At 44.8% G+C, this 22,515-nt stretch overlaps 2 non-coding genes across 2 annotated transcripts; one reads left to right on the top strand and one right to left on the bottom strand.

Moving 5' to 3' along the window:
• The first annotated feature begins 6,554 nt into the window (after positions 1–6,554).
• Positions 6,555–6,627, top strand: TRNAF-GAA. The gene has a single exon. It is a non-coding gene; the product is annotated as a tRNA-Phe (tRNA).
• Positions 6,628–17,463: 10,836 nt separating this feature from the next.
• TRNAF-GAA lies at positions 17,464–17,536 on the bottom strand. Its single transcript has one exon. It is a non-coding gene; the product is annotated as a tRNA-Phe (tRNA).
• Positions 17,537–22,515: the final 4,979 nt, after the last annotated feature.

Below are 22,515 nucleotides of genomic sequence, written 5' to 3'. Positions count from 1 at the left end.
GTGATTCACTACCCTTACAGTGAAGAATTTCCTCCTAATGTCTAGTCTAAAACTACCTTCTTTTAGTTTAAGACCATTCCCTCCTATCATTATCTACCCAAGTAAAGAGTCCTTCTCCATCTTTTTTATAAGACCCCTTTAAGTATTGAAAGGTCTCAAGGAAGTCTCCCTAGAGCCTTCTCTTCTCCAGGCTGAACATCCCCAGCTCTCTCAGCCTTTCTTCATAGGAGAGGTGCTCCAGTCTTCTGATCATCTTTGTGGCCCTTCTCTGGACTCGCTCTAACAGGTACACATCTTTCTTGTGCTGGGAGCCCCAGACCTGGATGCAGTGCTCCAAGGGGAGGGGCTCACGGGGGCAGAGTAGAGGGGGACAATCACCTCCCACGACTTGCTGGTCACTCCTCTGTTGGTGCAGCCCAGTCTGCAGTTGGCCTTTTGGCCTGAAAGTGTGCTCTGCTGGCTCATGTTGAGCATTTCATCCACCAACCCCCCCTCAAGTCCTTCTCCACAGGGATGCTCTCAATGAGATCTTCTCCCAGAAGGGAAGAAGTATTAGGGAAGGGTACTCATGAATAAACATCGATGTTTTGGGATTTCAACGCTTATTGGCACGTGGGTCATCTACCTGATGTGTTTTAGAGATGGGGAATACCTAAAGGTTCACGTATTGCTCAGACTGAGAGCTGACAGCTCTGGCACTGGGATCTGAGCACATCCCAGCTGTGAATGCTTGAGAGGTCTCAGTAGCATTCTAGAGCAGAGAAAGACTTTTTTACTGATGGGGGAACTGAGGCACAGGGAAAGTGATAGATTTGTCTTTTTTTCATGCTAGCTTTACTGAGCTGCTGCTCAGCACCTCTAGGGAAAAATACAGCAAATACCAAACTGGCTTCTGAAAACATATTGGTTTAGTTTAATCATCTGGAACATCACAAATTTCCATTATTAGGGAAAGAGATCCCCTAGCAAAAGCCTGCATCCAGAAAGGGTGCAAACACTGCTACACAAAAGCTTTGACTTTGAAAGAGCCTGAAGGTACCATCCTCTCTGTGTGCAGGGAGGGAAGGGGATTTAAGCAATGCAGCTCTGAGATGGTAAACTGAGATGGAGAAATGAGACTCTGCAATTACCCTGCTGCGAGTGACTAATGTGACTGCAGCAGAAGCAGGTGACACCAGCTGGTATCATATCGCCTGAAACAGCAGCCGGGCAGCAGGGCAACAAGGTTTGGGCACTAATGTAAATGGGATTGAGCACTGACTTGGACTCAATAATCCTTGTGGATCCCTTCCAACTCAGGATATTCTACAATTCTATTATAAAGGCTTCCAAATGGTCTCTTCCGACACAGCCTCTTCCTTTCCTCTAGAAGAGGTGCTTGGAAGAACTCAACTTCAGATGTGATGGTGGCATGTGGTGGGAAGTTTCAGACAGATGGGGTTTAACAGCCAAATTTTTCAGATACAAGCACACGTTTTTCATTTCAGACTCCAGCTAATGACCCCAGAGTCTGATAAAAATACCAGCTCCCCAGTGTGTGCTTGCTCTGGTTTGCAGAGGCCCATCCATGGCACCATGTATCCTCTTCACCCAAGCCAGCTGATGCAGCAGGGTCTGCTTAGAGGTAAGGGTGAGATAGAAGGATCTCATTTCTCCCTCCCCAGCACCACGTAGCTGTTACGCTGGAGGAAAGAGCCAGAGGAGTGATAGTGACCACAGTGACCTGTGTGACAGCTAAAGCCTGGTGCTCTCTGGATACTCATCCTGCACTCCCTTCCATCCCTCAGGTCACTGTGTCTCAGGTAGGGTTGGTTTTATAGGTTTGAATACCCCTGGAGTCACTACACAGTGAAGCATGAATGAAAATAGACTCTAGAAATCTGAAGTGGGGCCTGGACGCAGCTTTCCATGGCTCTTGCACAACTTGTGGTCATTCCCTCTCTGCTCACTGATGTTCAGCCCTTTGTGGACCAGCTCACGGGATATTCCAAGCATCACGCCTTGGACCATGGACTTTCCAACCACAGCACTCCTACAGATGAACCCCGTTTTGGTTGCTGCACCCCTTGGACTCAACTCAAGGGGTATGTAAAGGAAAGTCACTGAGAATCACCTGAGCTCTGAGGACAATTACTTTTACCGAGCCAGGTCTTACAGGCAGTGTTTGAGGCTTCGAGCAACTCCAGCCACAGCTGCAGAGTCATCATTACCGGCCTAACTCCCAGATAGAATTAATGATTCGAGCCTTCTTAACTGCCAGTTTCTCCCCTTTGCCCTAAATGTTAATTCCTTCCTCAGCTATGAAATTACACAGAGATTTCATGAGCTGCCATCTTACCTGTGATGATGGTTGTTGTGGTTTAGCCCGGCTGGCAGCCAAACACCACACAGCCGTTCGCTCACCCTCCCCCCTCCCTCTCCGGGATGGGGGAGAGAAACAGGAAAGTGAAGTCTGTGAGTTGAGATAAAGACAGTTTATTAAGACAGGGAAAAGAATAACAACAACAACAACAACAACAACAACAACAACAACAACAACAACAATAATAATAATAATAATAATAATAATAATAATAATAATAGTATTAATAGTAATAATGTGTACGAAATAAGTGATGCACAATGCAATTGCTCACCACCCGTTGACGGATGCCCAGCCTATCCCCGAGCAGCCGGCCCCCTCCCACCCCGGCTAGCCACCCCTATATATTGTTCAGCATGACGTCACATGGTATGGAATACCCCTTTGGCCAGTTTGGGTCAGCTGTCCTGGGTCTGTCCCCTCCCAGCTCCTGCTGCATCCCTAGCCTGCTTGCTAGCAGGACAGAGCGAGAAGCTGAAAAGTCCTTGGCTTGGTGTAAGCACTGCTCTACAACAATTAAAACATCAGCATGTTATCAGCGCTCTTCTCATCCTAATCCAAAACATAGCACCCTGCCAGCTACTAGGAGGAAAATTAACTCTGTCCTACCTGAAACCAGGACAATGGTGTTCAAGCTCAGCGAGGCACTGAAAGTGGGTACAGACCACCCCATAACTTATCTTATACCCTCACCCCAAGAACAGCAGTTAATGCTTTTATACATAATTTTCTTTGTTTTGTTCTTGTTTGTTTGTTGGATGCATATAAAATCTGCCAGCACCTTTCAAACATCATCATGCCAGGAAGAAATAAGAAAGATACTTTGGAAATAACTTTTCAACCTCAAAGAAAGTGAAATAAAAGAGCAGCTGGCTGAGACAGCTTAAAGCACATGATTCACTGGTGGCAGAGCAGAGATGAGATCTGAGAAAGGTCAAGACCCTGCTGTAACTGCTGTGACACACTCCTGCAAACTGATGGCAGCAGGGGTGCTGTGGCAAGCGGGATTGTCAGGAGGAAATAGGTGTAGGTGCTGGGAAGGCAACACAGTTGGAGTGAAATAATCCCCTGAGCCCGGGACAGGTTTCATGGCTCATTCCTGCCCACTCTGGTGATTATTTATGATGCAAAGTGGCTGCAGGGGGTTGCCATGTGGTAACTTTTGTCGGGCACTGCTTTTGAGACTTTATCATTTGTTTTGCAGAGCCAAAGCTGCAACAGTGCACGGAGGTTGCAATGCAGAGAGCTTATCTCACCTCTCGTCTGCAAAGGGGGTAGCTAAGGAGAAAACCTACAGCATCCCACAGAGTCCTGATTCCTATCTGACAGACCCTCATTCTCTTATTTATTTTATGATTTATTTATTTATTTATTTATATGACCTCAAAAATCTGGGATAATCTCCTCTCCAGACAGACCCTGAGCACCAAGAAGGTCAAAAATACTTCAGTAGCTTCAGGGATTGCTGCGAGTGGATTTGAGCAGGAAATTGAATTAATTTTTCAGGGCTGCCTCATGTGTGAGACTCAGATTCTGGGGAATAGGGAATAGACTGACGGATGGATGGTCGTAAAGCAGCAGAAAAGAGAGACTTGCATCAGAGCTGCTGATCTCCATCTCTACATCACCTAGCAACACTCCAATTAAGGGCTTAACTTCCGAAAAATTGATTCCTTGGGAATTTTCCCATTAGGTGGCACCACTGGCCTTGAGAAGTTTCTGTTGCTCTGGCTTTGTCTTTCCAGATAGCTCCAAATCCCAGTGCACAGACCACAGAAGTTCAGGAACAGTCGAGAGCAGAATGAAGACTAGTCTGGGATTTGTGCAGACTCTGAACTGACATGGGCTATCAGTTCTAATTAAATTTGTAGACAAGCTTTTGATGGGAACCAGACCGTCTTTACAATGGGGATAGCACTGCTTCTGGAAAACCCCATGGAGTGATTCCAGAACCTGGCTTCTTTGGGTAAAACTTTTATGGCTTCATTAAAGCTGTGCATCATCAGCAGAAATTGTCCCTGAGCCACACACTATATTCCAGTACAGCTTGTGCAGCCTGTGGCTTTCCAGCTGTTGGTAGAGAGCAAAACTAAATGTTCACGTGGTGACACCATCACCCACTCCATGACCTCATACAACACAGTGTAGCACATGGTACGTGCATGTGTAATTTGTAGGGAAAGTCAATGCTTTGGCTGAACTCAGTGGTGGAAATACCCCTTTGCATTGTCTCTTGGAAATATCATTTCTGGCATGGCTGCAGGGAACTGATTTGTATCTCCCCCAAAATTTGTTCTTGATGCATGCATGAATCTCTGCTAGAAAGGGGAAACTCAGTTTGTGGACATATGTTGACACCAACTGAGGTGTCATATTGAGTCCTCTGAAGTTAAAATACAGAGATTTGGTCTAGTTCGGTTCAGTTCGGTTCAGTTCAGTTTTGGTTTGGTTTGGTTTGGTTTGGTTTGGTCTGGTTTGGTTTGGTTCAGTTCGGTTTGGTTTGGTTTGGTCTGGTTTTGAAGGGAAATTCATTTTGGGAACTCGCCACCAGTGTTTCCTATTTCTATTAGCTCTATTTAGTGATTGGTGAGTGGGAGATTTGCCTTCCGACCTCTGAGAAGTCAGGTGAAATAAATCCTACCCCAGGAACATTTTCCAGACTTCCAGAGCTTGCAGAAAAAGTCCTGCCAGGCTCAGCAAAACGAGCCTTCTCTTGTAGTCATTGTTACCTGTCAGACTCATGTCCCCATCTGGCCTTCTAGGAATTTTGTAAAACTGGTCATGAGTACTGGTAATATTAAATAGCTCACAGCTCTTCAGGGAAGAACAAAACAGTGCTCAAGGCCTCCTCCAGCAGAATCAGAAGCACTGGTGTTTCAAAATAGACTGAGTCTTTAAAGAATAAATAGACTTAGAGCAGCTACACACTGCAGACATTAGTATCCCTTCCGCAGCAAAGCTTTGTACACAAGTAAACAGTTGTGACAGTCTCCACGAGAGTCATGTAACAAATCAGCTGGCTCTGCAAGCCTTTTTCTTTCTGCCTTCAGCATGCAAATGAGGAAAAATATTCTAGAAAGAGTTTTCCATTCCTGCAGGCTGCTCCAAACTGTATTTGTGCGATCCTTAGTCACTGAGCTGAAGAAACTGCTCCTGTAAGCACCTTCTGAAGATAAAAATACACAGACCTGCTCTGAACATACAGCCTTGGGTTTATGGAAGTTCTTCTTTTTCCTTTCTTTCTTTTTTCTCCTTTCTCCTTTTCCCTTTCTCCTTTTCATTTTTTCCTTTTCCTTTTCCTTTTCCTTTTCCTTTTCCTTTTCCTTTCCCTTTCCCTTTCCCTTTCCCTTTCCCTTTCCCTTTCCCTTTCCCTTTCCCTTTCCCTTTCCCTTTTTCCCTTTTAATTCTTTCTATTTCATTTTTTCCTTTTTTTTTATTTTCTTTTTCATTCTCTTTTCTTTTTTTCACTCTCTAATTAGCAGCATGTGTTGTGGTCCATAGGGCAGAGGTGGCATTGCAGATAAGTCTAACTCTACAGTGGAGAATTAAATTAACCAGCACAACTGACATCTAAGTCTAACCCTAAACAGAGTGACAAAGAATTAGTATCTGAGGAAGGAAAAAACAGGATCTGTTCAAAACAAGAAACACAGAGCGAACGGTCTGTATTTGATAGTCCCTTTTTATTCTCTTCCCATTCACAGTCATTTGTTGAGCTCTTCCTACTATTAATTTGTCTTTTCTCTTCATCCTCCATCACCCTTGCCATTTGATATTCAGCTGCCTCATCAGTAGTTTTGCATTTATAGAGACGTAGCTCCATCTCGTCATTTTCCTTGCAATGATTTGTGAGTGACAGATCCCTTCTGTAACATGAAGGTAAATGTACTCCCCTTTCAGTCCTTCAGGAACAGAAGGCTTGCTTCCCTGCTTCTCTTCTAGACTACCCCCAGAGCCATGCTGTTATCGAAGGCTCACACACAGAGCCTCTATATGTAGAGAGGTGTCTTACAGTGGGGGCCCTGTGTTGATGCAGATGGTTAGACCATTGCTTTTGAGCCCAACCTGTCTGCATTCTGTTCCCTGAAATGACTTCTTTGACTCACAAGCTAATGTCAACAAGATTTGTCTGGAAAGGGCTGCAAGACAATTGCATTGCATCAGCTTTGGCGAATATTCATGCCAGGGCAGGGCTGAAGTAGCTCAGCTGGGAGAGCGTTAGACTGAAGATCTAAAGGTCCCTGGTTCAATCCCGGGCTTCAGCAGCCTTTTCCAACAGTTTTGTGGGTTTTGATTCTGGGCTGACCAGTACAAGAGAGAAATGGGGCTACTGGAGAACATCCAGCAAAGGGAGGATGATTAAGGAACACGGAAGTATCCCTCATATAAGGAGAGACTGAGAGACTTGGGGTTGGTTGCCCAGAGGCTGTGGTATCCATCCTTGGAGATATTCAAAAGCCATCTGGAAAAGTCCTGGGCAATCAGTCCTAGGCAGCCCTGCTGGAGCAGGGCGTTTGGACCAGGAGACTTCCAGAGACCTTCCAACCTCAACTATGTTACGATTCTGTGGGTAGAGAAAGAAAGAGGTTTAGGTAAACAGCAGGGATTGTCATCTTCAAATATTGCCATTAGCAATGGCCACCTGGCCAATCAGCACAGCCATACGGGCTGACTAACCAGGCAACAACAGCTGTGATTATTATTGGGATATTAGAAAAATGGACGTAAATATAAATGAGAGCAGGTTTACACATTCCTATCCTTAAAGAACCATTTATTGGGTTCTAACTTTTTATTTTAATTTTTTTTTCCCAACAAGCTAATAGCTCCATGGACAAGGAGTGCTTCAAAATTATCTCACCAAGAGCTCTGAAATCCTGGTGTCTGTCATCTGTTGCGAGAGCTGCAACGCTACGTCACGCGCAGAGCCCCCAAATAAACTTCCGTTCTCATTTAAGACACCATCTGTGTCCCATTTCTGCAGCACTTGGCACAGCTCACTTCCCTTCTATGGTGTGTTTGTTCCCCTCGTGGAGCTACAGCCTTCTTTGGAGGTGGGAAAGTCAGCTGGAGCGGATACCACCTCCGTGCCAACGGAGAGCACTTTGCTGCGATGTCTGTGGGTAGCAGGGTGTTCTCCGTGCTCTGCCTTGGTCAGTGGCCCTGGAGAAGGCTCAAGGGCAACCCATGGAAGAGCTAGAGCCTCTATTAAGTCATATTTGGCTGCAAGGAGGAGAAGAGGCTTCATTAGGCTGTTGGCTGTTAATGAGGGCACAAGCAACGAGGTGAAGAGCCAAGTGGGAGCATCATGGACACGTGCAGACACGGTGGAACATGCAATTACTCAGGGTCCTTTACCTGGTAATTGATGGAGTTCATAGCCTTGTCTTCTTATTATGTAATTAAATTATGTCTTCTTGCATAACTCTGACAGCTACAATCCACTCCAAAGCAAAAACAAACTTAGCCTAAGATCTCTATTGAACTAACTGAATGATCTCTGCAAACCACATCACCTTGCCTCAATTTCCCTCACTATAGCTCTGCCCTATTACCTTCCCCAGGTGTAGTGAGAGTTAACTTGCAGGTGAAAATACTTCATGTTCCCAACTTGTTTTTGTGTGTTATCCCAGCACGCGTCCCCACGGATGATGTTGTATTACTCACACACCTCAAGTCCTCTTTTTTTTTTTTTTTTTTCCTAATTCTTTTTATTTGCAAGAGCTGTGAACAGTCATGCTATCCAGGAAAACAGTCTTCATAATGCTGGCATCAGCGTCATTGAGCTGTGCTCAGGAGATTGTTTCTTAGGAATTCCTATGACTTTCAGGTGAATTTACTGCAAACTTTAACAGAAACAAGGAGGAGGGATGGATAGGGAAGCAAACAAGGACAGCTCATCTCAGAAGAACAGAGAACAAGATGAGGTAAATAAAGCGGAAAGAGAGTAGGAATGAGGATCACAGAGTGGAGGTGACGTAAGGCAGTAGAGAAGCCTGGGTCATCTTTGATAAAGACCATTTTAAATGGCTAGGAAAGACTTTGGGATACATCTGGAAAAGTAAGGTCATATAAATGGAGCAGAGAAAAACTTGGATCATTTTGCTTATGAAGGCGAAGTCTAGGAGAGATTTGGTGTTATGTGCATCTGAAGGAGATAAACACCAAGGATGGAGAATATGTGGTCAGGCCAGAAAACAGCATGAGAGGAATGGAGCCAAAGTGGTTAATCATGTGCCTTGTCTGTAAATTCTGAGATTTCTGCCTTCTCAGATGTAACAAAGTAGACGAAGAAAGCATAATGAATCAACACTTTCTCTTCATCTTCCTTCTCCTGAGCAATTTTATTTTATTTTATTTTTTTAAGCAAAGCTGAGATATTATATAAGCCTCACAAGCCAGAGAAACATCTTGGTTTTAGCCTACTTTTGGATGTGTTTTATTTCCTTTTTGCTTTGGAAGACGTGCCCCAAAACTTTCCTTGAGCTCAATTTGCTTGCCTTCAATGCATCCAGCAGTACCAGCTTCCATACACTAATTAATGTCATGTGAAGAGCGTGAGGGAGAGTTTCTTGGTTAACGTGGTGAGATAAGCAATGCTAATCCTGTCATATCACCAACGTTTCCCTCCCTGGCAGAGCTAAAGGATCTGGGGAACGACAGGAGGTGCAGAGGATATGGACCAACATGCAGCCTTTTTAGCCATAATATTTGGTCTAATTAGAAGATAACTAGTATCAGCCCATGACCATGGCAGAGACATGGGATGGAAATGTGGGTTGCATCAAGGGATCTCCAGTCCCACAGAACAGGTATAACTCTGGCTGAAACCGGATGTCAGGAGGGAGTCAGGTCTGATGAACACATAGAATAGGAAAGAAAACATTCTGACCTTGCCCTCTCCTCCAGCTAGTTATTTCTTGGGAGGGCAAAATATGAATCAGCACTTGCTCCCACCGTGGTTGTATCATTCACTGAGGAACAAGCTCTTTTTGCAGTTTGTTTGCCATTCATTCCAACTCTCCTTCATCGACATCGAGCATTGACAGAGGTAACTTTGACCCTGTGTCTTGGGTCAAGAGACAACTTCAGCTGGGTCACCAGAAGAGCAGGATGGTCAGACAGGGTAAGGCCATAGTCCATCAAACCCTGTCTTGTCAGCAGAGAGTAGTTTGCAAAAATCTCTGATACAGACAGCTGTGGAGCTACCTTTCCTTCGGTTATCCCAGCTCAGCAAACCAGAGGTGCTGAGGCTTCTTCAGGTGCCAGTTACCTTGTTATTGCCATATTTAAAAGCTCTGATAGACCTGTCCAAAGGAGGTTTTTTTTTCTTTTTTTTTTTTTTTTTTTTTTTTTCCCCTACAGCAGTTTAAATGCCTTTTTTTTTTTTTTTTAACTATTTCCTTTTCTACCATTGGCTAATGAGGTCTGTTACTTTTTACAGATATCTTCACTGCCCTTGCTCACTTTGGCAGGAGAAAAGACCATCACACAATTCAGGGACAACACAGTGTCAGAGGTGCCTTGAGACCAATCTCCAGCAAGCTGAATTGATTTAAAGTGCTCATTCTTCCTCTCCTGTATTCATACAGTGACCCACATTCACCTGAGTCCCAGTTGTGTGCAAGCTCACTGGACACTTTGCTGTACATTCATCTCATCTGCTCTCAGACCAGCCTGCAGTGGTTTCATGAAAAGCCAGCATTTCCCTGAAAAGACATGGCAGAGAGGGAGAGAGAACTTTAATTTTTTTCACTTTTCTTTATAAACTACTTTGAACTCTCCTTTTCCAATCTCTTCCCAACTGTTTTTCTCCCATTCCTCACACCAATAAAACATGCTATAATAAAGGTGCCTGCCATGGCAGGGGGTGGACATGCGAGGGAAATCATAGTCCCTGTGAGGGAGAGCAGAAACCCTCCAGCGGGGAATAGGAACAACTAGTAACACATTTCCAGAACACTGACGTGCTCGCTGTCTGTGCTGCCCACCTGCTCAGCTCGGCTGGCCTGCCACCTCCAAGCTGCGTACACCCACCTGCAAGAGGGAGCCAGCCCGGGGGAACGTTCACCTGGAGGGGAAAGCAAGTGGTCCCCAGAGGAGGTGGGAAGAGGACGAGGGATCCTGTGAAATACCATGGCTGTGTTTCAAGAGGGAGATTTTCTGGGCTCAACCTGATTTGGGAGTATGAAGGATGGGATATGGTAGGGGTGTATTAGCATCCTCATCCAGATAATGATGCAAATATCCAAAACTTTTTCCTCTGCCATTAATTCATAGTGTATTCCTGAGGAAATTTTCCTGTCCCATTTGCAAACACTGCTTGACTTGGCTACAGCATGTGAGACCATTTTGTAACTATCGAGACAACCGCCATCCCTGGAGTGGGATAAATCCCCCAGCACTGCTGGAGAATTAACACTGCAGATGGCTACGGGAATACTTGCAGGTGTTGAGATATTTGTAGTGTTTTGCCTCTTTCTTTTGACAGCTTCTGTCTCACTTGTTTGCCTTGTTTATATCCGGTCTCTTCCAACGTGTTCAACCCACCTGGGGAAGTCATGGGTGATTCCCACCCGTGGGGAAAAATGCAAAGTTTATAAGCCAAACACCCAGATGCACGAGCTGAGCTGCAAGAGATGTCAGGCTATGAACAGCAGTCTGATAAAAATCCAAAGCAATTTGTGCTCCTTGAGCACACGGTGGGGTTGAGGTTATGTGCAGGTATTTCACGTTTACTCCAGAAGCACTAGGTAGCTGAGAAGTGCCAATATATTTAGTGAGGAAAGCAGATACCAAACCCTGAGCTAACAGGTCTTTTCCTGGGGAAGCACTGAAATAGCAATGGAGCTGATTTCTCTCTACTGACTTTCCCTGAGAAGCTGGGAAAAAAAATGAAGCTGTTAACTTAGAAACTTCAATTAAATGTTTAAAGCTACAGGTGATGATCTGGGACCTTAATTCCTGAAAATCTTTGGGCTGAAAAAAAAAAAAAAAAGCATCCCCAGTGGCTTTGCAAGCCTCCCAGTCCTGGAGTTATTTGCTTTCAGGTTGTCACTGTAGCTGCAAAGCCAGCTTCCCTCGAGCAACAGACAATCCAGCACATCTGTGGCCACCCATCAGGATCTTTAATGGGGTGGCTTCAAAATCAGCAGGCAACTGTACTGCCTCTCACTCCGTCCAAGTTAAGAAAAGCTGCCGCCGTTTTCTATGCTAATTTTATGGTTTTCAAAAGCCCATTTCATGTCTCCTCCTCCTCCATATACTTCTCTCTCTTGCTCGCTCTTGCTCCTCCTGTGGAGGTGCCGAAGCCTCCTCCGTCAATTTGTGAGAACTTCTGCTTGAAAACTAGAGCAGAGAATCACCCACGTAACCAGGCTGGCAGGAAAATATCGGAGGCAGAGACACTGACTCAAAATGACTCGAGGAGTTTCCCCATGTCAGGGTGAAAGGAATGAGAACCTGAGCCTGACATCGACTTCACCAAAATCCCTAGGGCATAAACCTGTCCATCATCTTCTGACCACAGCTGGTGAATTTGCTCATTAGGGAGACATTCCTGCATTTGTTTCTGCCATGTGTTCTTTTCTTATTTTATCAGTTTTCTGCTTGCCTGGAACTTGTGCTGTTCCTTTTTTTTTTTTTTTTTCTTTTTTTTCCCATGAGAAAATTTGGCAAGGCAAGCTTTCTTCTAGACATTTCCAATTGCTTATAATGAGGGATTATAGGACATAGCTGAGTTTCTGCAGACAGAAGCTAAAAAAGCATTTTCTAATGTTTGTGTCATTATAAGTGTAGCTTAAGAAGGTGATCTAAGTGCAGTTTAAAGCCCTAAAATCTAGTAATTGAAATCATTTCTGAAATGGATTCTCTTTCTTTCTACATTAACTGCTTTAGAGCTTTGCCAAGAATGTTTTCCACGCTGCAGATGCTTGTTGGGAACCAAACTGCAATCCACCCACTCTTCTACATGGACTACTCAACTTTCCCCGGTCTGGCACCTCCTATGTGCTCCCAAAGGCTGGCAGAAGACCATTCGCCCTTGCTGCAGCCTGAATCCCACCCTGGGCAGGGAAATGAAAACCTACGTATCTCAGAAGCGACAGCAGGAGCTCCACAGCCCTCTTTCTCTGGGCGTTTTTGAAAACCATTTGCATATTTAAATAGCCTACTTCCACTTATAATGAGCGGTGCTTGATGTTCTTTCCTTTTCCTCCACTAGCACCCTGCAGTCACAAATAAAATTAGACTTCGCCATTCAAACTGAAAATAAAGGATAGCCCATTGCCCCAAAAGTTAACAGCCCGAACACTTAATAGACCAAATAACAATCTAAACTACAATTAATTAATCAGCCATAGACACTAAAGCTAAGACCCTTTGAAAGTTTTAACTGCCTATCTACTTTAGTACTTCTGAAGAATTGAGTTGGGTCCAAAAAGTATTTCGTTATTCTCCATTTTTAGCATTGGGTATTCAGACCGGGCCACTACTGCATTTGAAAGAAGAATGTTTAGTTTAGTTTAGTTTAGTTTTGTTTTGTTTTATTTTTGTTTTGTTTTGTTTTAATTTTAGCTCATGCATGACCATATGACTTTTGGGGATATTCCTTAGACAGAGAGAAACAATCCTATCCCAAAATTTTCGAGGACCCTTGCTCAATGACCTGAATGGATAAACTACCCAGGTCCTCATATCTGCCACCAAAAAACAGTGCTGGGTAATTCATGCCCTACATCAAATTCGGTAGGTGAACTAGGGCCCTGTGCTTTTCAAAACCCAAGGACTTCCTGCTAAAAAAAGGCAGGGCTGGATTTCCAGAGGAGCTCAAAATTCAGAGTTTGGAAAATTGGCTGCTCAGCTGAGCTCATAGGAGCAGCTGGACCCCTATGGACCATCCCCTACGGGTGGTGAAATGTTGGGTCCCAGGCCCTGGACCACTTCCCAAGGCTCCTTGGGGCAGACTTCAGCTTTAGGTATTTAATGCAATAAAGTTTTGGGTTACCTTAAGCTCCCTTTAAAGTCAATGGGGAGAGTTAGTGCTTCTGAGTCAACTTGCTGAGATGTTAGGGTCCACACTGGTGGACTAAGATGGGCTGGGAAGGGGCAGGACTGAACATGCACACACTTAATTTTCTATCAAATGGTCTGGATGGCAGCTCCTGTGCACCCATCGCACCTAGGGCAGCAGGAAGCATCTTTTAATGTGAACTTGGGTGGTCTTCATCATAATCTGTACTCTACTCAGTTGCACGACAAGCACAAGTGTGTGATTCCTTCAGGGCCTCATGCAAGCTGCCTGCTCGTGGCACAGTGCTGCTACACCTCTGAGAGCTCTGCACTGCAGCACAAACCTAGCCTTAATGCCTGGAGTAGTAATCATAGCATTATTGCTCCCATGGCATGCAAATAATAATCCTTTCTTTTCCTCATCTTGTAGCTGCCATGTAATTTAGGAAATTAATCTTCAGGGCTGGGAATGTCTTTTATTGTCTTATGCGTTCTTTCTGCCTCTGTCTCTGTCATGGCTAACTCTCCCTGTCAGAGCTCAGAGCATTTTCCAAGCTGACTGGACAATTTTTGCCCCATTTTTTGATGGGTGAAACTGAGGCATCAATAAAATAATTGTCTTCTCGGGTTAGCCGTTGGCAAAGAAGGAGACAAAGCAGATGAGCAGTCCAAATATTACAGTAGGTCCTGTGAGAACGTAAGAAGGAAGCAATTGCAGAAACACTCCATAGCAATGCAAACTATCACAAAGATAGCAAAATGGGAAATGTGATGATGGGAAGGTGCATGCCACTCCACATGACCTTCTCCTCAGGCAGCTTCGTTGACACTGCAGCAGTGTTTCACAGCGACTGCAAAACAGAGGGCTGGGGTCTTTTGTCTGACCCCATAAAACAACTGCAGATGCAGTAACCCCTGGGGTGATCTGCATTCAGTAGTTTCAGTGGGAACTTTCCCAAACCTACTAACAGACCCAGAGCCAGTCATGCTCCTACAGTGGCCACATACCTTACAGAGCCTCTTTTTTTTTTTTTTTTTCCTAGACAAAAGGAAATCCTCCTGCTGAGGATTCCTGTTGAGCTGATTTTTCACTGCAGCCCCAGCATCTCAGCAGCACCGAGATGTAACACTGGTGCTGTGCATTCGGGGTGGCTGCGTGCTGATTAATCCACGCCAGCACTTGTGGCAGGAAAGACGGAGAGAGTTGTATCATGAGGACAGGGGAGATGGGCAGCAGCAGCATGTCAGGACTGAAGGAATTGAGGGAAAGACAGGGAAACAATTAGAAAAAGCTGGAAATCAGAGCTGAAGGGCGCTGGCAGAGCTGTGAGCATTTGTGGGGAGGGAGGAGCCTGGAGAGGGAGCACCAATGCACGGGGGCTCAGGAAGAGATGGTTTTGGGGTCCGATGAGAGCTGATGGATCAGCGCATGTGGGCTGGGCGAAGGCGCTGGCGAGTCAGCCGCCCCCGCGCTGCCCACTGCCCTTAATCATCCGGCACCTTCCCCTTATTCATCCCGTATCTCGCCTCCCAGTGAGCAAGCACCATCCTGCAAGGGGCTGTTTTAACCCTTCTTTGAGCCAAAGGCAGAGAAACTCAGAAACTTTCAGCATGAGGCTTGAGCCCGAGATGCTTCAAAGAGGAGGGGAGCTGGCACAGGAAGGCGAAGGTGGGAGAAGCAGCAGACAGAGGAGCTGGTCTGATCACTTCTGACAGCACTGCACTGTGGTCTCTAGGGATTTCTTTACGTCCTGCAGTGTGTAAGATCAAGAGCTGATAGTCAGTATTAGTGGCAGCCTTTCCTTTGCTTTCCCACAGATGTGGATGAGGATTAGAAGCAGTTTGTTTGCAGGTTCCTCCTTGCACTGCACTGCAGCCATGTTAAGGGTGAGCAAGCCCAGCTGTCACCAGCACCTCCACGACTGCAACAGTGACGGCTTAGACCATGAATCCTCCAATTTTATATATAAACCGATACCAAGGAAAAGTAAGAAGAGGGGAAATACATGTGATAGTGCCCCCCAAATCCTCTCCCACCTCTTGACCATTTTCAGCTTGGGGGATTTGCTTAGCTGGCTGTGGTTTATCTGCTCAGCGATCCATAATAAATCTCTATTCCAAATGCTTGTCTGCAATGTGGCTGGCACTTCTAGATTGCCTGATGGAGAGAGATGGTGGGAAACACCAGGTCCTCTTTGGGAAGACCTCTTTTATGCTAAAACCTACAAATACAACTGGTGTCTCCATCTCAATGGCACTAAGACCAACTGGTATGGCACGTCTCTCTGTCATATTGCTAAAACCTCTTCTCCCCGCTATAAATAAATTCACTATACCCAAAATTCCTCTTGGAAATTTGGTTCCCTGCCCCATGTTCTCCCCAAGCCACATCTGGTTGTTGCTTGGGAGGGCACAAGTTGGCACATTCGAGCAGTGTGGATGGGCAATGGGCAATGCTTGAGTCCAAGCACTGGCCTTATTTAGATTTTCAGCACACATTAAACCAGGAGTCTAGCACCAAGTCAAAATATTGTTTAGCCAGACTGCTTGAACACTAAGCCTGTGCCAGCTCATTGCTCTCTGACTCATGATCAGCGTGTCTGGTATCTGATTTGCTTCTGCCCTTAGGGCCCAAGGCTTCACTTCGCTAGTGCAGTAAATGAGGTCAGAGAAGTTCAGTATGCAGCCACAGCGTGCAAATTGTTCTTAAACCCGAGGACAGTGCCTGGGATGTGCACACACACCTGCCTGCATCCTGACACAGGCATAGAAAATAGGAGTAAAGGGTCAAAGGAAATGTATTTTCTACATGCTCTATACTTGAGCCAGAGGATCCTGCCCGAGTGAGTCAGGTCTGCAGAGGGATGTGCTGGGTGAGCAGCTGGTAGATTTGCTGAGCCACACGGGAGGGAAGTGCATGCTCTGGCCCTACTGGCTAGTGGGTGGTGGCTGTTGGCAAAGAGATTTGCCCAGAGGGCCCCATGATGTCTCTTCCAGGCTTAAGCAGGTCGTGATGTCATTCACTTATACACAAGTCATTATTCACTATTGCTTATTCAACAGGGAAGCCATCTCCTGGAAGCAGTGCAGGGTCTGAAAGGGTTATGTCCACCATCAGAATGAAAGGGAGAAACAAGAGGTCTTTGCCCTATTTTGGAAGAGAGATCTGATGAATCGATCTTTGAGAAATCTGTAATCAAATGTTCATTGCTTCTCACTTCATTTTTCTTTCAGAGAACTTGCAATTGAGATCTTGTCTCTGCAGTTTGCCTGAAGGTCTCCACAGATCGGGAATTAGTCAGAAAGGAACTGAGAGCAAAACTGAAACACAGTTACTGAGTTATAGAACTCTTTGAGGGTGCTTGCACGTCAATACTATCATCTCAAAGAGGCTAGTGTAGGAACAGAAGAGGTTCAGGAAAGGGTAGAAAGCTTCTTCAGAGACCTGGAACTGTTTCCTTAAAAAAAAAAGGGGGGGCATACTGTAACTTTTCCTCCTGGAAAAAGACAAATTGTGCTTCAAAGTCAGTTCTGATTCAGACTGAAGTTAATTCTTTCTGATAATATATGTTTTCCTTTTCCTGCACCAATTTATTGAATGTCCGCAGAAACCACTGGGTCAACATTGCTACCTCTTTTGGGGGCAGTCCATGACATAAGGGGTAAGAACAGGCAACCCAAAGATGAGGGGATACAAAAGAATCATATCTCTTTTTCTGTTGAAGACATTGAATTATAAAACTCTGTTCCTGATTCACAGAATTATTTATGTTGGAAGGGACTTCTGGAGGTCATGTGGTCCAACCTCTCTGCTCAAGCAGGGCTACCTACAGCAGGTTGCCCAGGACCATGTCAATACAGCTCTTGAAGATCTCCAAGGAGGAGACTCCACAGGAATCTACCCCCTACCCCTACCTTGATACCTCTTCTCCTCCTCCCCAGGCTGAACAGTCTCAATACTTTCAGCCTTTCCTCACAGAAGTATTCCAGTCTCTTCTTTGTGGTCCTTCACTGGACTCTCTCCAGTACCTCCACACTATGTCCATCTTGTACTGGTGAGCCCAGAACCCACAAAACTGTTGGAAAAAGGCTGCTGAAGCCCGGGATTGAACCAGGGACCTTTAGATCTTCAGTCTAACGCTCTCCCAACTGAGCTACTTCAGCCCTGCCCTGGCATAAATATTCACCAAACCTGAAGCAATGTAATTATCTTGCAGATTTTTACCATTCAGACTGCCTTTGTAGACATTTGAGTCTTTTCCTATTACTGGAGATGTCTGAGAATAACATAACTCCGTCTTCTCTGCACCCTCTCTTCAGACATTTATATACATTGATGAGGTACCCTCAAGGCATATCTTCCAGGCCAACTTCTCTTCTCCAGGCATTTCATGGAATGTTGTACATGGATAAAAGGGCTTCAGAGGCAATTAGAGAACAATGGAAACTTAGTTCCACAAGAAAATGTTATACATAGGTTGCCTTGAAACCTCCCTTCTTCCCCAGTCTGAGAAGCTATTAAACTGCAAATTACCAGGATCTTGGAGAATGCTGCACAGAGACTATTTGGTAGCTTTCTTCTTGTCATTATAGTTGTTTCACCTGAGTTTGCTACTGTCCCAACCTCCTTTCTCCATATGCTATGTAGAATCCATGCCCCCACAAATAAAGCAATCAGGGTCTTTGTGACCCCCCAGAGCAGGAAACCTCCTAAAACCTTTGGGACTTGGGTGGGGTTTTAATTACCTATTAACCTTCAGGCAATGGAAGAATGCCCTTCATCTCAAACACAATCTCATCACAGTGAGACTTTGCCTAAATACAGACATTCAGTGTTATTTGTAATATCTTACGCAATCCTAGTTGTATGACAGTTCCTAGTCCAGAGGACTGTAGACTTTCTTCATGCACCATGAAAGAGATGAATCTTTCAGCCCTCTCTCATAGCATTCAGCCCTGGATTGAAGGCTCTTGGGACTCTTTAAAAGTAGCAGGCACCTAGGAACATTAAATATGCCCTTGCAGGTCAGATGTAATTCATTCCCCTGTCTCTGGAATAGGCACAGGAAGATGCTCCATTAGGGTGAGCACACCAGTATGGCAGCTAGCTGCAGTCCATTCCCTTTGAGCCATATTTAAGATGTTGGAAGGAATACTTCCACCTGGTCTTTCAGTATCTGTTTAGGGATCTATTACCAATGCTTAAACCTGTGTTGAAACACAGGTTTGGCCCAAACTCAAGAACTATCAGAGACCTTTGAATGAGAATGGCTTTGGTGGTTAAAGGCACAAGACAGGCATAATTCTTCCAGCCTCATTTCCACTGTTAACATTCCTCCAAGCAGGTTTTCTCAGAGGCTGGACTCAGATATCTTTCCCTGGAGGAGCCTGAATCATCCACACCCTGTTGGCTGTGGGTGAACGGCTGGCAAGGAGCCACCTTCAGGTTTCTCTCTAAGAAAGGGAGACCTGCCAGGTCAGCATCTGTGGAAACCTGGCTCACCTGCGACTTAGCTCTTCCCTTTCAGCTCTCCCATTTTCACTTCACCAGCTTTCTCCTTGCAAAGGCAAATGACTGCAGAAGCCTAAACAGTTCTGTTTCTCACCAGCTTTCCTCAGACAGGAAGAAATGATCCCAACATGGGAACTGTGGGATTTGACAACCCACTCTGCCTTACTGGAAATACTCAAGCATCAGCTGGGTACAAATTTCCTACAGAAAGATAAGCTGTGCTACCACTTTGCAAAAGCTAGCAGTGCTGGGAGAAATGAGGAAATGAAGGACCTGATAAAGAACAAGCCCTGAAGGAAGTGCTACATTGCAGTTAAATTAGAAATTTTAGAAGCTGACTTGCTGGGAAGTTGGCTCATACAGATGGTGAAACATCACAACTTAAAGTCTAGGAGCAAAGTTATCAGAAAATAGAGCGGAACTGCAAGTTTAACACGTCTGACTGGGAGGACTTGGAAGCTCAGACTTTATCTCATTGAAGAGAAAGAAATTCAGCCTGACCCTCTGGCTTGTTTCAGACCTAAGGGCTGGAGCTCTGTAGGGAGTCCTGCAAGGGAAATGAATGAAGTGGAAGGAAAAGTGAAGTTGGGCTCACTGCTTTACTTGTCTTATGGGCAGATCAAAATCTCTGCAGCTGACACTGCTTTTTTGAGCGAGGGCTGTGGACATCTCCCTCTACCACAAACAAGTCCAGCTCACTACTGCACTGTACAAATGCAGAGATTTGGGAAAACTGCTTTGACATCCTATCCACTGTCATGAAAGAGAGACAGACAGCCATGGTGGTCTCCTGATTGAAAAATACCCTGTCCCTTTTCTCTCTGTCTCCGGTCTGCCTGCCTATGCCAGAAAGTTCCTGATAGGTAGCCTTATACTTCTCCTTTGGTTTTCTCTGTTGTTCTCAGGTCAGTTGAGTCTCACTTGCACTGGGTCTGCAGAGTGTGAGCTCCTCTGGGCTTTACACAGAGGTTCCCTGTTAACTTCTCTTATCTGTCCTCATTTCCACTGCAAAAATTCCTGTTTCATTCACATCTTAAATACTGTCTGCTGTTTTGGTGTTCCCATATAACAAAGGATGTAAAAAAATACTAACAATTTGAAAGGGGCAATAAAATCACTTCTATACTGTGAATGGCTTTATAAGCTGTGATTATTCAGTCTGGAAAAAAAAAAAAAAAAAAGGAAAAGAAAAAGAAAGGGAAAAAGGAAGGATCTTGCAGGATTTAGAAATAAGTAAGAAGGGGTTGACTGCTTATTGTCTCTCCTGGTACAGGAACTAAGGCTTATCAGTTCAAATGATCAAATGACAAACTCAGAACAAAGGAAAAGGAAGAATTTCTTCACACAATATCTGGATATCTATGCAACTCTTTGCTGTAGGACCTTGTAGATCACCAAAGCATACAGTCATTCAAAGAGTGACTGAGTAAGTAAGTTTATTGAAGAAAAAAAGTCCACGTGAATTTGAAACTACCCATTTTAGTTCACATGGTTCCTGAGCCACAAATCTCTGGGGACTGGGAGAGTATCTGGTGTTATAACACTACGTGCTTTTTCTATTATTATACTCTACTGTAGGCATTAACTCATGGAAAATGTCAGAAACTGGGTTTTGAGCTAGGTGTTCTTCTGTACATCTTCTCTGGCACCTCCCTGTCTTCATGCCTGGGCTCCCTAAGACATCAAGACAGCATCAACCTGTGAAACCCTGTTGGCACGATGGGCAAAGAAGAGAGATGCTGGAGGTGTCAATTTAAGCTATCAGCCAACTGTGTGATCTACCACTCCCATACAGATATTTGACGCTTAGGCTAGGTCAAACAGATGACAGGACATCCCTCTCTTTCCATTTTCCCTCCTTCTATTCTTCCAGTCTTCCTATCACTCAAGACTGATCTGCCTGTGCTTTTTAAAACATCCATCTGGCATCCACCAGATGCAGCTTTCAAAAGTTATCACATTACACCCAGGCAGAAAGATGCCATTGAATGCTTATCCCTTGATCTGCTCTGCCTGACCATGATGGGAAGTTGGAAGCTGGCCTTTGTGGGTCAGCATGGATTCATCACCTCTTGCTGAGTGCACTCTTTTTTAATGGGGGTCAATTCATCAAGCAGATGGAGGTACAAAGAGCTGACCTTTCCTACCCAGCTCCACACGTCAGATTTGCCATAAATCTTAGTTTTCACTGCAGATTTCCTGGCACCAAACTATGCCACTGATCAGATTTTGCCCTATTTCTCCATTCTTAACCCATCTATTTGCACCAGGGGAGTAACAGACAATGGCAGGGTTGAGATGCTATTGCTTTTCACATATTGACTTGGCTCTGATGTGTCAAATAAAGCACATGTTCCTCCTTTAGGTTTCTTGGATTTTTTCTGTCTCATTACTCCGAGTGCATTTTTGGTTTACTTGAAAAGAATTTTCAGTGATTATCTCTATTTTGCTGTCGCTATTTTCTCTCCTTTTTATTTTTCCAGACTTTTCTGAAAATGATCTCATTAAGAACATGGAACTCCTGTTTCTGAAAAAGGTTCCTTGAGGTTTGCAAAGGTCTCCCAGCAGGAGGGTTGCTTGTCTCCATTTTCCCTGCAGTTCAACAGACCCCCAAGTGAGCCCATTAACAAAAATGGACTGCTCAAAAAAAATCTACAAAATATGCAACGGCAGCAGCTCCAGAATGTAAGGCTCCAGCAGGCACCAAACTAGGTTTGCAAACCTCTTTTCTTATGGCAGTTTAATATGCTAGGGAAAGGATGCACTAATAACACAAGGGCGACTGTTGGTGCCCACTACCTGCTGCAATAGCTGTGAGGGGACATACTAAAGGGGTTAAAATATGGTGCCTGAGATAAGTCAGTTGTTATTCTGGAGAGATAAATACATATTTGAAAAACAGAATTAATGAAGCCTGGCTGCAAAAATATGCCTGTCACATAGCCTTTTTCTTCTCCCCCCTCAGTCTGATATCTAAAAAATGCTGAGATCATTAACCTACCCTTTGGGGGGAGGACAACACTAGGCCTTCTTTAAAATTTTCATCTAAGGCTTATCTCTTAAGAATCCAGGCTATGAATAATGGCAGTGATGTCATTATGTGCAATATCCCCAAGCTTGAAACATGTGCCTTGGGTGGAAGGATGCAGGCTGTGGTCCTGTTGCTGCCTAAGACAAATGAACAGGCTGTGGTTGAAAATTTTCATTCTGCCCTGTTGTGAAGTACCCACCTATCCAGTGGTAGGAAAACACAGTGAGAAGAAACTCCAGACCTGGCATTTAAGTTCTCCCTGATTTTGGGTTGCTCTTTGCTGAGAAAATTGAGTTTTAATGTTGGCCCTAGTGACCCTGTTACAGAAAGAGACCTAAGCAGTCTTGGATACATTTCACTCAGACTGGTGAGGCAATTTTGGAAATACAGAAGTCTGTGTTCACCTGTGTTCAATTCTTGTCCCTGATCAGGGAGAAGAAGGTATTTGGGGCAGAAGTTTCTGAGCTTTATTGGAATACCCCAGGTACCGTACAGAAAAGAAGGCAATAACCATCCCCTGGTTATGGCCTGCATAGACCTAGGCTGATGAGACAGCAGGGGAACACCTGGCCTGAGACTATTTTCTTGGAGCTGAGCACT

This window comes from Cygnus olor, chromosome 2 (genome assembly GCF_009769625.2).
Source record: "Cygnus olor isolate bCygOlo1 chromosome 2, bCygOlo1.pri.v2, whole genome shotgun sequence".
Taxonomy (NCBI): Eukaryota; Metazoa; Chordata; class Aves; order Anseriformes; family Anatidae; genus Cygnus; species Cygnus olor.
The sequence above is the reverse complement of the archived record's forward strand: the minus strand, read 5'-3'. Positions and strand labels throughout refer to the sequence as shown.